Raw genomic sequence first — 15667 nt, forward strand, 5'->3', positions numbered from 1 at the left:
TTCCACTCAAGGGCACTAAGCGATCATAAACCTGTCTCTTTGAAACTCAATAAAAAATGGCAACAAAAATCGACCACCTGATGGTGCTTGAACACATCTTTGCTAAAAAAGTAGGACTTAAATAATATTTTAAAGAGAATGGACATCCTTTTTGGATATAAATGATTCTCCCAATATTTATTAACTTTATTATAGGAAACTGGCATAGCTGTTTTAAGGGGCAGGATTATCTCATACTCATCCTATAAAAAGGAAAAAGACACAATTTGGAAGAAAAAATTAAAATGTTGAAAAGAAATTGCACAGCAACACTTTTGAAAAGCTAGTGTGTGATTTAAGAAAACACAGACTTGATTTAAATGTGTTGTTAAACACAAAATCACAGTTTCTTATACAGCGGTTGACACATGAGAAATCTGAATACAATAATAAATAAATCAGATAAATATCTAGTAAAGCTATTTAGTCAAAATAAAGACAAAAAACATGTAGTTATCAAAGACTCAGCAGGGAAACCTTTTCATTATCTTCCAGATATAAATAATGTTGTTAGGACGTTTTACATGCATCTATACACTTCTGACCATGACCCAAATATGGAAGACATTCACAAATTTCTGAGTGCTATAGATCTGTCTATTTTAACACAAGATCAAGGTACGATGTTGGATAAACTATAGCTCTAGAAGAACTATTCTTAATCAAATACTCTGTAACAAGGCATCTAGCCCAGATGGCGTCCCTGCTGAGTTCTACGAACATTTCTGGCCAACCCTGTCCTCGCTATTCATAAGAATGGTTGAAGAATTTATGATTATGTCTAGAAGTCCTCCAACCATGAATACTGCAATAATTAACCTTTTGTTAAAACCAGAGAAAAATCCCAATCAGCCAAATTAGGCCACTTTCTCTGGTAAATACAGACATTAAAATTATAAGCCATGTTCTTGCATCCCATTTAGAAAAAGTAATTCCAGCCCTTATCCATCCTTACCTGACAGGTTTTATTAAAGGCAGACATCCCACTATAAATATTTGTAAACTATTCAACTCCATGCAGCTTTCAGAGTATCAGAAAACTATAATCTTATCAGTCGATGCAGAAAAAGCATTTGACAAAGTCTGCTGGAAATTTCTGTTTGAGTGACTATGAGTTATAGTTATTTCCCATATTCTTGTTATAATTGTGTTATTGCTATCATTGTCATTATTATGATTACTGGTGATGAGTATTATTCTGATTATTGTAATAATTCTTTCCTCAATTGCATTAATCCTGGACTGAATAGAAATTAATGTACTCATACTCGTATTTTTCTGTAAGTTCCCTAATCTGTTCTCCTCTACTCTGTATGTTGTATATTTCGTGATAATAAGAAAATAGGGAAAAAAGAAACGTTTAAAATTTTAATTGTTAGGAATTAAAATTATACTTCTATTTCAAATGCTAAATGTATTGTTCTTTTTTCTCAGTTTACATTGTTTGTATTTACACGTATGATTTATTTAAGAAGTGTTAGAAAATAATAACTAGTATGTTTTCCTGTTACTAACATTCATACTAACAACTGTGACACAAATATGTCTTTGGTGTCCTAATGCTTACAGGACTCAGTGTCCTTAATTACATTTAATCTTTGGTTTAATCTTCACAACAGCCCACAGCAAGTTTCCCTAGTGCTTTACCTGCCTGTCACCACTAACTGAGGGCTTGAGTGAGAGACAGTACTTTCATCTTAGACACATCAGTCATTTCAATTCATTTGGTTCTTATTTTTCAAAACAGCAAAAGAATAGGAGTAACTAACAGTTTTATATGGTTGTTAATCTTAAATGGCACACTATAAGTGTTTGTACTATATAATTTTACTGTAAAAACTGTGTGAGAGTGGTCTATTGCTCAGTGAAAATGGCTTTTTTTTTTGCAGTTTCACAGTTTTGAAAAAGGTTCAAGTTGCTGTCATTTGCATGTTTCCTCCTGAAAACAAAACTAAATTCTAGAGAGAGAGATAGCGTGATAAGAGATAACTCTTTATTGTCATTGCACAGTCTTACCTAGTACAATAGTACGACAAAAGTGGAAACTGTCCCCAGGTCCGCACCAGAGATGGGCAGTAACGCGTAATCTGATTACTTTTTTCAGGTAACGAGTAAAGTAAGGAATTACTATTGCAAAAACGGTAATTAGATTACCGTTACTTCCTACGTTCCTACGGGAAAGTACCGTTACGTTACTTTCCCGTAGGAACGCTGCGTTACTGCGTTACTAAAACCGTGATTTTTTGCGAGAATGTCTCATGACAGTGACGTAAGTGCGACGTTCGTGACAACAGCTGTGTGCAGATCAACAATGGATCATATATCGAGTGCAGGAGAGAGTATGAGCGTGCAGCGTTTAAAGCGTGGAAGTACTGACCTTACTTTGAGTTTGATTCCATACAAAGTGACAAAAACATTAGCATCCGTTGTGCGTGGGAAGAAAACTTCTTTTTACAGCGAAAAAAATCCCGCTAAACTTCCAAGCAAGCACCAAGTGCGCTACCACGTAATGGGAAACTCACAGAGAAACTCACAGAAAAAAATATATTTTATGTGCTGGAATGTGCAGAAAATAGGTTTAAATGTTAAACAAATTTCTTCCAGTCAGAGAATGTTGCATATAATTAAATTTTTGCTTGATGCATAAAGTCTGTGAAGGTTCTCTTCTTAAAGAAGTCCAGATGCTTTTCTTTGCAAGCTCCTTTGACCTTGATGCATAAAGTTAAAAGGTTAAAACTACTAAAACAAGTTAAAAAAAAAGAAGAGACTTTTCCATTTGATTACATTTTATATGATGGATTATGTAGAAAAAGTAGAATTGTCACAAACTGAAAGCAGGGACTCAAGCGCAGAGCAGGTTGATGTCTCAGAACACGATTTATTTACACACCAGTGCAATAATATATACAGTTACGGGGAAATTCAGGGTTCCAGGGGATTAGGGGAAGGCTCTCTCTCTCTCACGCTCGCTCACGTCCTCACATCCGACTCACACACGTTCGTACCGCGGGGAGGTCACAGGTCCGGGAAGATAAACTGGAACAGGAAAGGGAGAAATCACTCACAAATCACGAAGGTAGGGCGTAAAGGTATAAGACCACGGGACCTGGAAAGAAAGACTAACGTCAGTAGCGCAATCATCCAGCGATGAGAGGATCTGTGACCCAGCCTCAAATAGTAGATGGGTAATCAGCTGATCGCCAACAGCTGTGTGAGCCAAGGGCGGGAGCCAGCTGTGAGCTCCGCCCAGGCAGAGAGGTAGGGGAGAGAGAGAGAAAGCAAAAACACAAGTGTAGCCTTGTGAGGCCGGCTGGGCAGGCACGGGGACCATGACAAGAATTGGGCTGAAAGATCTATCGCTTTATCACCTTTTCAGGTTGTAAATCGTGTTTTTTAAAAAGTAACTAAGTAACTAAGTAATTAATTACTTTTGAAAATAAGTAATCAGTAAAGTAACGAGATTACTTTTTGGGGGAAGTAATTGGTAATTAGTTACTGATTACTTTTTTCAAGTAACTTGACCAAAAATACTTACCAATGAGTTGATGTCTTTCTGTCCAACAGCAGGAGTGCTGGTCCCGAGCCTCAAAGACAGAAAGAAGCAAGGGAGAAAAAACAGAACATTTTTAGAAGCTGATTTGATCCTTAATGGCTGTGCAATCATAATAACTTACAACACAGAGGGTCAATGTAGACCCCATACAACCGAATTAGACTAACACATATAGTATTAAAAACACCATCTACTACTGTGTCTGAATGTGTAGTATTGGCACATTTTAGGCCTAAAGAGATATGTTTTGAAAAAAAGACCACCTAATTTAAATATAATCATTGCATGCTTGTTAAAAGTTAACTTATGACAGGGTTTATATGTAACATGTTTCTTATGATTCAACTGTGTAATTTAACTTAATTCTTTAGAAGGACGAGCTATATTACTTTATTCTCAGTTATAAAGCCAACCTAGATGTTAAGCATTTAACGGGCCATGTATCTGGATTATAGCTTTCACAACAAAACTTGTTTTTAATCACATGTTTTAACAAAACAAATACTATTGTTAATGTTATTATTTAAAATGTAATTCAACAGAAAAGTCGGTTAAATATAAAAGCAGTTTGCTTATGTTGTTAAATAAAGGCTAGATTTGACATTAGATATAGATGCCACAGATGTTCAAAAGCTGCCACAAAGCATTAAAAAAAATAGACGTCTCCGAAAACGTCGGAGCATTTTTGCAAATATGCAATGTCTTGATAAATCGAGCTTGAACTGATACTTGAACTTTACACAGCTACATTCTCGCCTGAAAATATCTTAAAAGTTTATTTCATGACAAAGAAAATGTAATATTTAAAGGTTTTTTAGCCGTGCTCCTCCGCCATTGCCGCGCTTACAAGTACGCATAGGCTCCGACAACCGCAGCCAACAAATGCGATCCTCCTTTTCTCCAGATTACCCTTTCTGGGTCACCAAATAAACTTTTAAGATATTTTCAGGCGAGAATGTAGCTGTAAAATGCTCAAATATCTACTTAATTGAACCTTGCTTCGACATTTTCGGAGAGCTCTGTTATCCACCAGCGCGATAGCTGACCAGGAGGACAAGGCTCAATAGAGCGGGCGAGCACAGCTAACTCCTGGCATGTCGTTTTCAACCCCCCTGCAGTCTTTTGCTACTCAGGTTAAACATGATATATATAGTTAGTTAGTTAGTTAGTTAGTTATGGCTATGGATTGAAAATACCCCCCATACCCCACCCCTAACGGTTGCACCTCCCGAAAACTTTTGTCTGGGCTCTTATCTCACTTTTTTATTTCAAACACTCAACAGAAAATTTCACAGACATATTTTTATAAGGTTTTTAAGGCTGTGGTGTTAATTTTTAAGTAACATAAGCCCAGCCAGCACACTCAAAAAAGCGAAACTTGGTGGTTATTGCATTTACAAGACTCTAACATGTAATTTGAACACAATGAATTTATGTTTCTAAGGTGAACGTAATAAAATCATATAAGATCTATATGAAATTTACCAACTTAGCACCTCTTAAATTTATTCTTGTTGATATGACATGATAAAATCTAACAAATGTGGTTAGCTGCCTTAAAGACTCGCGATATCACAAGATCACGTGAGATTCTAAACAACAAGAGGCAGGAAAGCACATGGTTTGCTTCGAGGTCATCTTGGAAAGGTAAGAGTGAATCTATCTTCATCCATCTTGATGAAAATACTTTTTGCACAAAGGTATCATTAGTTTGTCGATTCTTTTCAGTTCTATTTATTCACATTTGTTTTTGTTTTTAAATATCTGTTTGTTTATGCCATTCTATCTAGCTAACACGTTAGTGCAAGAATATAGCACAATGTCATGCTAGCATGATAGCCTAATATGAAAGACTTAGCTACTCCAAATATAGATATTGTTTATAACTTAACCTCTGCACATAAGCTAGTTTGGCTCTACCACAAAGACTGTTGTGATAAATTTACATTTTACGTGTGGGTTGTTGAAATTTGTAAGTTTGTAAGTTGCAACTGATGGACAGTGGTTTATTTAACAATTTATGTGTTTTTAGTACACTGAGGAGGAAAGACAAAACATGAACAGATGTGTTTTCCTGTTTTTTAATGTTTTTGAAATTAAATATTTCTCTACTTAATAAACTTGGAGACTTGCAGTTCCCTCCTGTAAAGATAATAAATGTTTAATCTTATCAGGTGGTGAAAGGTCTGGAGAGCTGGCAGGCCAGTTCATCAAATTCAAGGTGAGCTAATATTTTTCTTAAAAGTTATCACATTCCCATGTTAAAAATGTAATATATTCATTTGTAAGTGACATATAGTTTTGAGACCAAGAAAACATTGCATTCTGATTTTATGTACACATCATCTAAACTTTCTTGAATTGGGGGTATGGCGTTGAGATGGATTTCCGTATATATTTGTTTTTTTCCCCCTCTGTGTATAAAGACTGATGCTGTTGAAATCAGAAGAGAATACATCGCCAAAGGTCTTTGCTTGTACCTGAATGAAGATCCTGAGAAGCTGGTAAAGGATTATCTGGTATGTTAACTTGCCTGTATCCTTAACTAAGGAGATGATCAAAGATAAGCTTGAACTACATACAAAAAGTTTCAGGGGATGGGGTTTTCCTGTAAATTACCGGTGGCTGTAAAAAATACCTTTTAAAATAGGAAAAGTAAGAGCTTTATGTTTCTCACTGGATTCTACACGCACCATTCTTGAGTGTTTTATACTAACCTTATTATAATTAGAGATGGACCGATCCGATATTGCGTATCGGTATCGGTCCGATACTGACCTAAATTACTGGATCGGATATCGGAGAAAAATAAAAAATGTAATCCGATCCATTAAATATCACGAAAGCACCTCACAAAACTTGCAACACGCCGTAACTCACCTCAGAACGTTAGCACGTCGGAGCAGTAGGCATCACGTGATAGAGCGGCTGTGGCATGCGGGACCTGTCGGTGGTCTGGATAGCATTTGGAGCTTCGCTAGCAACCCGGCATTTCATCTCCGACAAAGTTATCCCCGAGAGAAGTAAAGCAAGTGTGTAAGTCCATCTCTGAATGTTTGTAAAGCATTCCTGCGTTAAGCTTAACGAGCGATATATGGAGCGACTGCCTCTTCTTGCTGCTACTTCAATCGTGAAACTGCTTAACGATCAGCTGATCGGCTTTTCTGTCGTGAGTCCGTGTCTCTAGTTTGCTTTTGGCCCACTTTGCACCAGAAAGAGGAAACCAGCGGCTGAACAACAGCAGCACGTTTAAGCTTGATAAGCTGTTGTTAGAATGTATTTAATATTACTTTCTACACCAGGATCTTTTTCTACGTAGCTGACGGCTGGTAACTGTGCAGGGGCGGATCTAGCAAAGTTTAGCCAGGGGGGCCGATAGGGCATTAACAGGGAAAAGGGGGCACAAAGACATACTTTTCTTTCTTATTCTCATTTAAAATGTCGAGCTTTTAATAAATAATTATCTGACACCCAAAGTTTTAATTTGATGTAAAAGGAATAGAAGTCAATTACTGTATATAGTGACTATTAAGTCTAATATATATACCCTAGTAAGCTATAGTACTTTTTCCTTTGGGAAGGTACCATCTGTGCAGTCTGCAATTTTGTTGAAGAAAGATGTTGAATCTATTTAATATTTCTTGAAAAATAATTGATTTCTGTGCATTTTTTTTCACACTGCATCAAATTAAGGTTGATTACGTCGATTAAGCATCATGAGGTGGAGCGTGAGGGGTGGTTCCCTATTTTTTATTTATTTATTTTTGTTGTTGCTGGGAGTTGGAACCCTATTAGTTAGGTTGCTTAATATTTATGCTAAGTACTCTTTAAAATACCAGAATAGGGAGGATGGTGTAGGTTTAAGTTTATTAGATTGATCAGTATTGCTGAACTATGAAATATTTTTTTTTGCATACAGGTATAACAGAATAGCTTTAGTGTAGTTGTTGTTTTAAACTTGAGTATGAACTTGCAGACTTGCAAAATGCAGCAAGATATTTTAAAAAACACTTTTGTTGATTAAAAAAACACTATCGGATTCATATCGGTATCGGCAGATATCCAAATTTATGATATCGGTATCGGACATAAAAAAGTGGTATCGTGCCATCTCTAATTATAATATCATTATAATAACCTTATTCATACAAGATTTTTATGTAACATTTACACTTCAATGGATGTATCAGGAGCAACTTGGGGTTCAGTATGTTACCCATTGATAGTTTTAGTATCAGATTAGAGAAGCCAGGGATTAAACCAGTAGACAACTTGCTCTACCTCCTGTGCCACAGTCACCCCTATCACAACTCAAGATTTTGAAAGACAGGACATTGTTGAGGTATTGAATGAACTTCTCTTGAGTCAGGAAAAATATCGGGCAGTCATTTTTGATTAGATTTACATTATTATAAGGCTTGAATGAATAAAGCTTTTAGGTATTTTACATTAATGTAAAACAGATATATACTTTTAAAACTGTTTGCAATGGACATTAGTGAGAAATCATTATCTTTTTTTTTTGTGTTTGTTTTATTGTTACAGGAAGTTGATAAAAGCATCGCCACTGCATAGCAGAGACAGTCTTTGGAATCTGTGTCTTTCGATCAGAGGGTGCGGAGCCTGGCGATGACCCTCAGGATATTATGATTGTTCTAGAGGGGGTGGAAGTGATGGGTGAGTTGGGCAATGTAGTTTTTGCAGTGACAATGTTGCTTGGTCTGGTCTATTCACTGAACCTGAGCTACCCTCTGGAACTCAGGTACACCTTTGAGGTCCTGCAGAATATTCCTATAGAATTAGATGCGCACGAACAATTCAACAGCACACAAAGTACAGGTTCTCAAAACACTATTTTCTCGTTGAGAAATGTTCCCATTACAACAGCTACACCAAGTATCTGGACCATGAACCTAAAATAATTGCAGATAGATGATACCATGCATTTTTTATTGATTTTGAATAAACACAAAATTGGTGCTCTTTCTTTTTTGAAAGTGCATCTGTTGACCTTCAAAGTAGTTGTATTGGTCATCAGAAAATCACCTGATTCAGCCATTCATTGTTGTTAAAAGATTGTTTTAACAGGTTAACTTTCCACTTTGTCCACTACTTTTTTTCTGTTATGTAACTTGCACTTGCATTTCATGTATTCTTTATACGTTATGTGAAATTTGCTATAAATTCAATAAATTGGAGAAAACAAAAAGATGTGTATGACAAATTTTTATTTACCTTTTAGATGTAGTGAAATGTATGTTAATCAGACTCTAGACTTTGTTAAATGCTCCAAAAAATTACTCTTTAAATTAACTTAAAATAATCATGGAAAGAATTTCCACGTGATTAAATTGCTTTCTATTAACATTAAAGACTTGCGTTGGAATAACTTAATTTGTATGAGTTGGTTCAACTCAATTAACTTAAGCTGGGACCAAATGTAGTAAATTAGTTGGAGAAAACCTACTGAATTGAGTTGGAACAAAACTCTTTAAGTTGGATCAACACTATTAAAATATATTGGATCAAAATGCAGTAAATATGTTGATTCATCAATCTTTAATTAAGTTGGTCCAACTTGAGTGCATTAAGTTGGAGTAACAGAATTGCATAGTGCTAAAATAAAGCAATTTAATCACGTGGAAATTCTTTCCATGATTTTTTTAGAGTTATTTTTTTGAGTGCAGCAGCAACTCTAGGCTAACACTAACTAGCTAGCAAGATTATAAACCTGGTGCTAAACTAAGAGAAGCCACAAAATCAGTTTGAATAAGAGTAAACATTTACTCACCAAGTCAGTAAAGATCCACAGCAATGACAACAATCTCTTGAGCCGAAGCTTCTCCAGGTTTGCTCAACATATTCCAGAAAAAATGCTGGCGCCATGAACATGCGGACTGAGTCGTGCTAGGGAGGAGGATGGTAGTGACATGGTATTTTCGAACCACATCTTTCATCCTTCCACACTGAGAAGCAAAACTTCCAGCTTACTTAGCTTTTCTAAGTAAAGAAAACTCAAATAAATTGAGTTGATCAGCATTTTTGCATAAAAAGTACTGGTAACTTATTTAAATCGAGTTCTAATAACAAATTGATAAAAATTGAATTGTGCCTACTTAATATTTTTAATTAAACACAATATTACATTTTACAGTGTGAGCCGCAGCGGTCAGTTGAAGAATCTGTGAGTTTCTCTGTGAATTTCCCATTACATGGTAGCGCACTTGGTGCTTGCTTGGAAGTTTAGGGGTTTTTTTCGCTGTAAAGAGAAGTTTTCTTCCCACGCACAACGAACACTAATGTTTTTGTCACTTTTTATGGAATCAAACTCAAAATAAGGTCAGTACTTCCACACTTTAAACGCTGCATGCTCATACTCTCTCCTGCACTCGATATATGATCCATTGTTGATGCACACAGCTGTTGCCACGAACGCGCACTCGCTTACCATTCTCGCAAAAAAAATCACGGTTTTAGTAACGCAGTAACGCAGCGTTCCTACGGGAAAGTAACGGTAATCTAATTACCATTTTTGCAATAATAATCCCTTACTTTACTCGTTACTTGAAAAAAGTAATCGGATTACAGTAACGCGTTACAAGTTACAAGTTACTGCCCATCTCTGGTGTTGAGTTTGCGGCCCCCCTGTTTTGTCAGATTCATTAGGTTCAGCTGTGTTTTCCTCCTGTGTGCGGTTTCCCTCTGTGTGCATTTATAGCATGTCTCCTCTTACAGTGGGGCAAAACAGTATTTAGTCAGCCACCGATTGTGCAAGTTCCCCCACTTAAAATGATGACAGAGGTCAGTAATTTGCACCAGAGGTACACTTCGACTGTGAGAGACAGAATGTGAAAAGAAAAAAAAAAAATGCATGAATTCACATGGTAGGATTTGTAAAGAATTTATTCGTAAATTAGGGTGGAAAATAAGTATTTGGTCACCTCAAACAAGGAAAATCTCTGGCTCTCACAGACCTGTAACGTCTTCTGTAAGAAGCTTTTCTGTCCCCCACTCGTTACCTGTATGAATGGGACCTGTTTGAACTCATCATCTGTATAAAAGACACCTGTCCACAGCCTCAAACAGTCAGACTCCAAACTCCGCCATGGCCAAGACCAAAGAGCTTTCGAAGGACACCAGGAAAAGTATTGTAGACCTGCACCAGACTGGGAAGAGTGAATCTACAATAGGCAAGCAGCTTGGTGTGAAAAAATCAACTGTGGGAGCAATCATCAGAAAATGGAAGACATACACGACCACTGATAATCTCCCTCGATCTGGGGCTCCACGCAAGATCTCATCCCGTGGGGTCAAAATGATCATGAGAACGGTGAGCAAAGATCCCAGAACCACACGGGGGGACCTGGTGAATGACCTGCAGAGAGCTGGGACCAAAGTAACAAAGGTCACCATCAGTAACACACTACAACGGCAGGGAATCAAATCCCGCAGTGCCAGACATGTTCCGCTGCTGAAGCCAGTGCATGTCCAGGCCCGTCTGAAGTTTGCCAGAGAGCACATGGATGATACAGCAGAGGATTGGGAGAATGTCATGTGGTCAGATGAAACCAAAGTAGAACTTTTTGGTATAAACTCAACTCGTCGTGTTTGGAGGAAGAAGAATACTGAGTTGCATCCCAAGAACACCATACCTACTGTGAAGCATGGGGGTGGAAACATCATGCTATGGGGCTGTTTTTCTGCCAAGGGGACAGGACGACTGATCCGTGTTAAGGACAGAATGAATGGGGCCATGTATCGTGAGATTTTGAGCCAAAACCTCCTTCCATCAGTGAAGGAGGTTCACTGATGGAAGATGAAACGAGGCTGGGTCTCCCAACATGACAATGATCCAAAACACACCGCCCGGGCAACAAAGGAGTGGCTCCGTAAGAAGCATTTGAAAGTCCTGGAGTGGCCTAGCCAGTCTGCAGACCTCAACCCCATAGAAAATCTGTGGCGGGAGTTGAAAGTCCGTGTTGCTCGGCGACAGCCCCAAAACATCACTGCTCTCGAGAAGATCTGCATGGAGGAATGGGCCAAAATACCAGCTACTGTGTGTGCAAACCTGGTAAAGACCTATAGTAAACGTTTGACCTCTGTTATTGCCAACAAAGGTTATGTTACAAAGTATTGAGTTGTATTTTTGTTATTGACCAAATACTTATTTTCCACCCTGATTTACAAATAAATTCTTTACAAATCCTACCATGTGGATTCATGGATTTTTTTTTTTTCACATTCTGTCTCACAGTTGAAGTGTACCTCTGGTGCAAATTACTGACCTCTGTCATCATTTTAGGTGGGGGAACTTGCACAATCGGTGGCTGACTAAATACTTTTTTGCCCCACTGTATGTGCGTTACTGTCACGGTTCGGCATGGCAAACCATAGGTGTGGGGAAGGAGGACCCAGGCACGGTGCTCTGTGTATAAACAGTGCGTTTATTTACAGTGATGGAAACAATAACAGTAAATCCCCGTGCTCTCCCCTGACTCCCGTGTCGTGTCTTCCCAAAAAGTCTGTGCTCCGTGTTCTCCGCTCCCGTGTCTCAGCACCCCTCATGCTGGCTGCTGTCTGGCGCTCCACACTTCTCCTGGGGACACAATAGACACAGCCGTCAGGACACATATAACCGCGGGCATACACACACTAACTCGGTTCAACTGGATGACTAACGTGGAGTCTCATGGAATGATCCCGCGTCGGTGGGAGCTCCAAGACTCTCCTAAGTAGCTCCCCCGACGAGCCCTGATCAGCGGCAGGTGTGTAGCTTCGGGTGTGGCCAGTCCCCTAGCCGGGCAACACCCACCAGGCCTGAAGGCACCTGTAAACCAGTGTACACACACACACACACACTCACACTCACACACTCACATCTACAAGCATGGAGAAGAGCAGCAGCAACACCAAAAATACATATAATATCACCAGTCCATGACTGCCCAGGGATCCTGGGTCGCTCAGACCCAGGACCCTGACAGTACCCCCCCTCTAAGGGTCGGCTCCCGACGACCCAAAACAAAAAAACAAACAAAAAGTACAGCACAACAAACCCAGGGCGGGTGGCGGGGGGTCCAGGACGGAGGGCCCCAAAACCTCACCGTTAAACAGCCACCACACAACAACAAAAGAAAAACCCAGTACAAAAGGCAAACCCCCGGTCCAGTGGCAGCAAACACAGTTCTGGCGGCCGACCCGCAGGACGGCAAAACAAGCGGGACCTGCGGTGGGTTAGGCAGTGGCGGAAAAACAGTTCAGGTGGCCTACCTCCAACCCCTTGGTGGAAACACAGCAGCTCCGGCTCTGGTCGCTGACGTGGACGTGCTGGACGTGGATGGCGTGGAGGGCGCGCCAGACGTGGAGGTCCCTCTGACTTGCTGACCTCCAGTTCTGGCTGAGCGGGTCCCTCTGGACCTCCGAGCTCCTCCGGAGGCAGCGCAGGCTCCACAGGCTCGCTGAGCTCCTCCCGCTCGCCGATCCCCGGCTCACCGAGCTCCTCTGCTGGCAACGGTCGCTCCGGCTCATTGAGGTCCTCCAGCAGCGGCGCTGGCTCCTCAGCCGGTGGCTCGCTGAGCTGCTCCCGCTCCGGCTCACTGTTTTTGCCTTTTCTGAGCCTACATTGAGTGTGAAAAACTGTAGTCACTCTGCTTCTTCCAAGCCTGGAGTTAAAATCACCAGGACTGTTAATTAAAAAACTGAGAATATTAAGGACTTCTGTTGATCTGCATCTGCTCACTCAGAGCAGAGAGCTAATTTGACAAAGACTGTTTTCAATGAGCCTGCTCCTCTGTCGATCTGTGTTTCTACTTGGCCTTTAGTGCAGCCTGCAGTTCTGTTACCTGGTCAGGTTGCAGCTCAACCTTCAGTTCAGTCATTAGCTCAGTCGCGTATTCGGCCACCATCATCAATTTCTTTGTGTTGGCCAGAGGACTCCACGCCTGCTGGTTCTTTTTCCTGTCAGCCAGAGGACTCTGTGCCTGCTGGTTTTTTGCTGCAAAACAAAAAACTGCCCTTTCGTGTTGGTGGAAAATGCATGTCGACCAATCAAAAATGATATGGTGACATGACATTTGGTTGTTTAGAAAGAGGGGGAAGCTTTAGGAGTGACGGCAAGATCCGGGCCATACCAATTTTGCTATGTGGGTAAATACAATGTGGTGTATAAACAAATTGTGATTGAAGAAGGTACATGCTTAGCCTAGGCCTGTTGTGTTGGTTAAGGGTTAAGCCTGTATGCTATGTGTCTTCCCTCAATCAAGCGCCTAATGAGTTTTGTGGTTTCTGGTGTGGAAGGGTGTGCTGTGTTTTTAGATAATATAGTGGTATTTATCGCAACACCTGGCAAGATCATCTTAAGTCCATCTGTGCTTTCCTTGATTGCATAACTTTGGAAAATCTTACAGCGAACCTTGCCAAGTGTGAGTTTGCTAGGGCCACTTTGACTTACTTGGGTAAGGTGGCTGGACAGGGCCAGGTACATCCAGTAAGAGCTAAAGTGGAAGCTACTGATCACTTCAATTCTCCCACTACTGAGAAAGAACTTCCACACTTTCTTGGAATGGTGGGTTATTATTGTGGGTTTTGTGAGAATTTCTCTGCAGTGGTTGCTCCTCTAAGTGACTCCTTAAACCCCAAGGTTATGTTCCAGTGGTCAGATCATTATCAGACAATCTTTGAGGATGTCAAGGCTATCCTTGCCTCTGCTCCAGGGCTTGAGAGACCCCATCTCAGAGATTCTTTCAAGCTGAAGGTAGACGCTAGCAAAGTGGATGCTGGGGCAGTATTGTTGCATCAGGATGGAGCAGGTATTGAGCTACTTCTCCCACAAGTTTTATTCCTTGGTGAGGGATGTTGGTGAGTAGCAGAGTTGGTGTAAATAGGAACTGAGTTTTCACTGGTGCACTGATAAGCACATTTGAACTTCATGTGACTCATGGGTAGCGCTGTCAATTGTTCTCATTTCACCCCTGACTTGCTGACATTTCTGTTTCCACCTTTTGTAAATAAATTTTAATAAATAATCATATCTTTATATTGTTCATATCTTCGTTGTGTAAACTCCTTTTTGTTGCAAGCAAGAGTCAGGTGATGCAACAGAGATTGTGTTTTGGACAAAAACAGTGAAGATTACACAATGAAATAAGTCTTTATCTAAAAAATTTTAATTAAACAGCCTACACAAAACATCAGCATCATAATAGAAACAGGAAATGATACGATACAGCAGTGAGAGCTAAAACCTTTTCTGATTTAGCAGTCCAACTTCCCCATTAAGTGTCAGACGGGGGAAAAAAAACAATTTCCACTGTTGTCTTCCTCAGATTAATAGCACTTGAAGCGCATCCACTCTGAGTTCAGGCCATTTTCATGTCTCAAGGAAAAACTTATGAAAGAGGTAAGACTCTGTTTATAAACCCTAACAATATTATTTGCGTTTACTGGAGAGAAAAAATATGACACAAATGTGGTCACATTAAATCAAAAAATCTGTTATTTTGCTTTAAAGCTGTTGAGATGTAGCTGACATTAAAACACACACTTAAAAAAATCTCAGGATTAAAATCAATATCAGTTAAGCAGTATCAAGGTTTTTCTCAGAACTAGCTTTTGTAATGATAGAAACCTAGCACACTGAACTGTCTTATATTTATTTTTATTATCTATGTTGCATTTATATGTTGTTTGCTCTTTGGTTTTTTTGAGAGTAATATTGATGTCAATGGCCAAGAAAATGCTTTTTTTATAAGAAAGCTATAGATGATTGGTTTTGAAAATACAAATCAAAATTTGTACAATTCAAGGAAAAAAAATTTTTGTGCTACTTAGATGAAACCCTCGAGCTGGCTGAGCCAGTGTCCATTAGATAATCCAGCCCATACTGTCACCAAAGCAAGTAGCTCCATTTTGTAATGGTTAACTCATTTCCCTTTCAAGTCAAGTTATAATGCGGTTGACTCATAATGATGTTCTTAGGCCCAGATAGATGCTGTGTCAGGAAGAACATGTGATGCAAAATCTGTGCCAAATCAAACATACCGATTCTCCCACAGCGAATCATCTCAGAGATTTACC

At 39.5% G+C, this 15667-nt stretch overlaps 1 long non-coding RNA gene across 1 annotated transcript in view; it reads left to right on the top strand.

The window, feature by feature from the left end:
• Positions 1-15667, top strand: part of LOC146635600 (uncharacterized) — a 342244-nt gene that overhangs the window by 313672 nt on the left and 12905 nt on the right. The gene's annotated exons all lie outside the window — the stretch shown is intronic.

The sequence above is a fragment of the Diplotaxodon limnothrissa genome, linkage group LG3 (genome assembly GCF_057381915.1).
Source record: "Diplotaxodon limnothrissa isolate DT_005_m linkage group LG3, D_limnothrissa_male_GT1.1, whole genome shotgun sequence".
Classification (NCBI taxonomy): Eukaryota; Metazoa; Chordata; class Actinopteri; order Cichliformes; family Cichlidae; genus Diplotaxodon; species Diplotaxodon limnothrissa.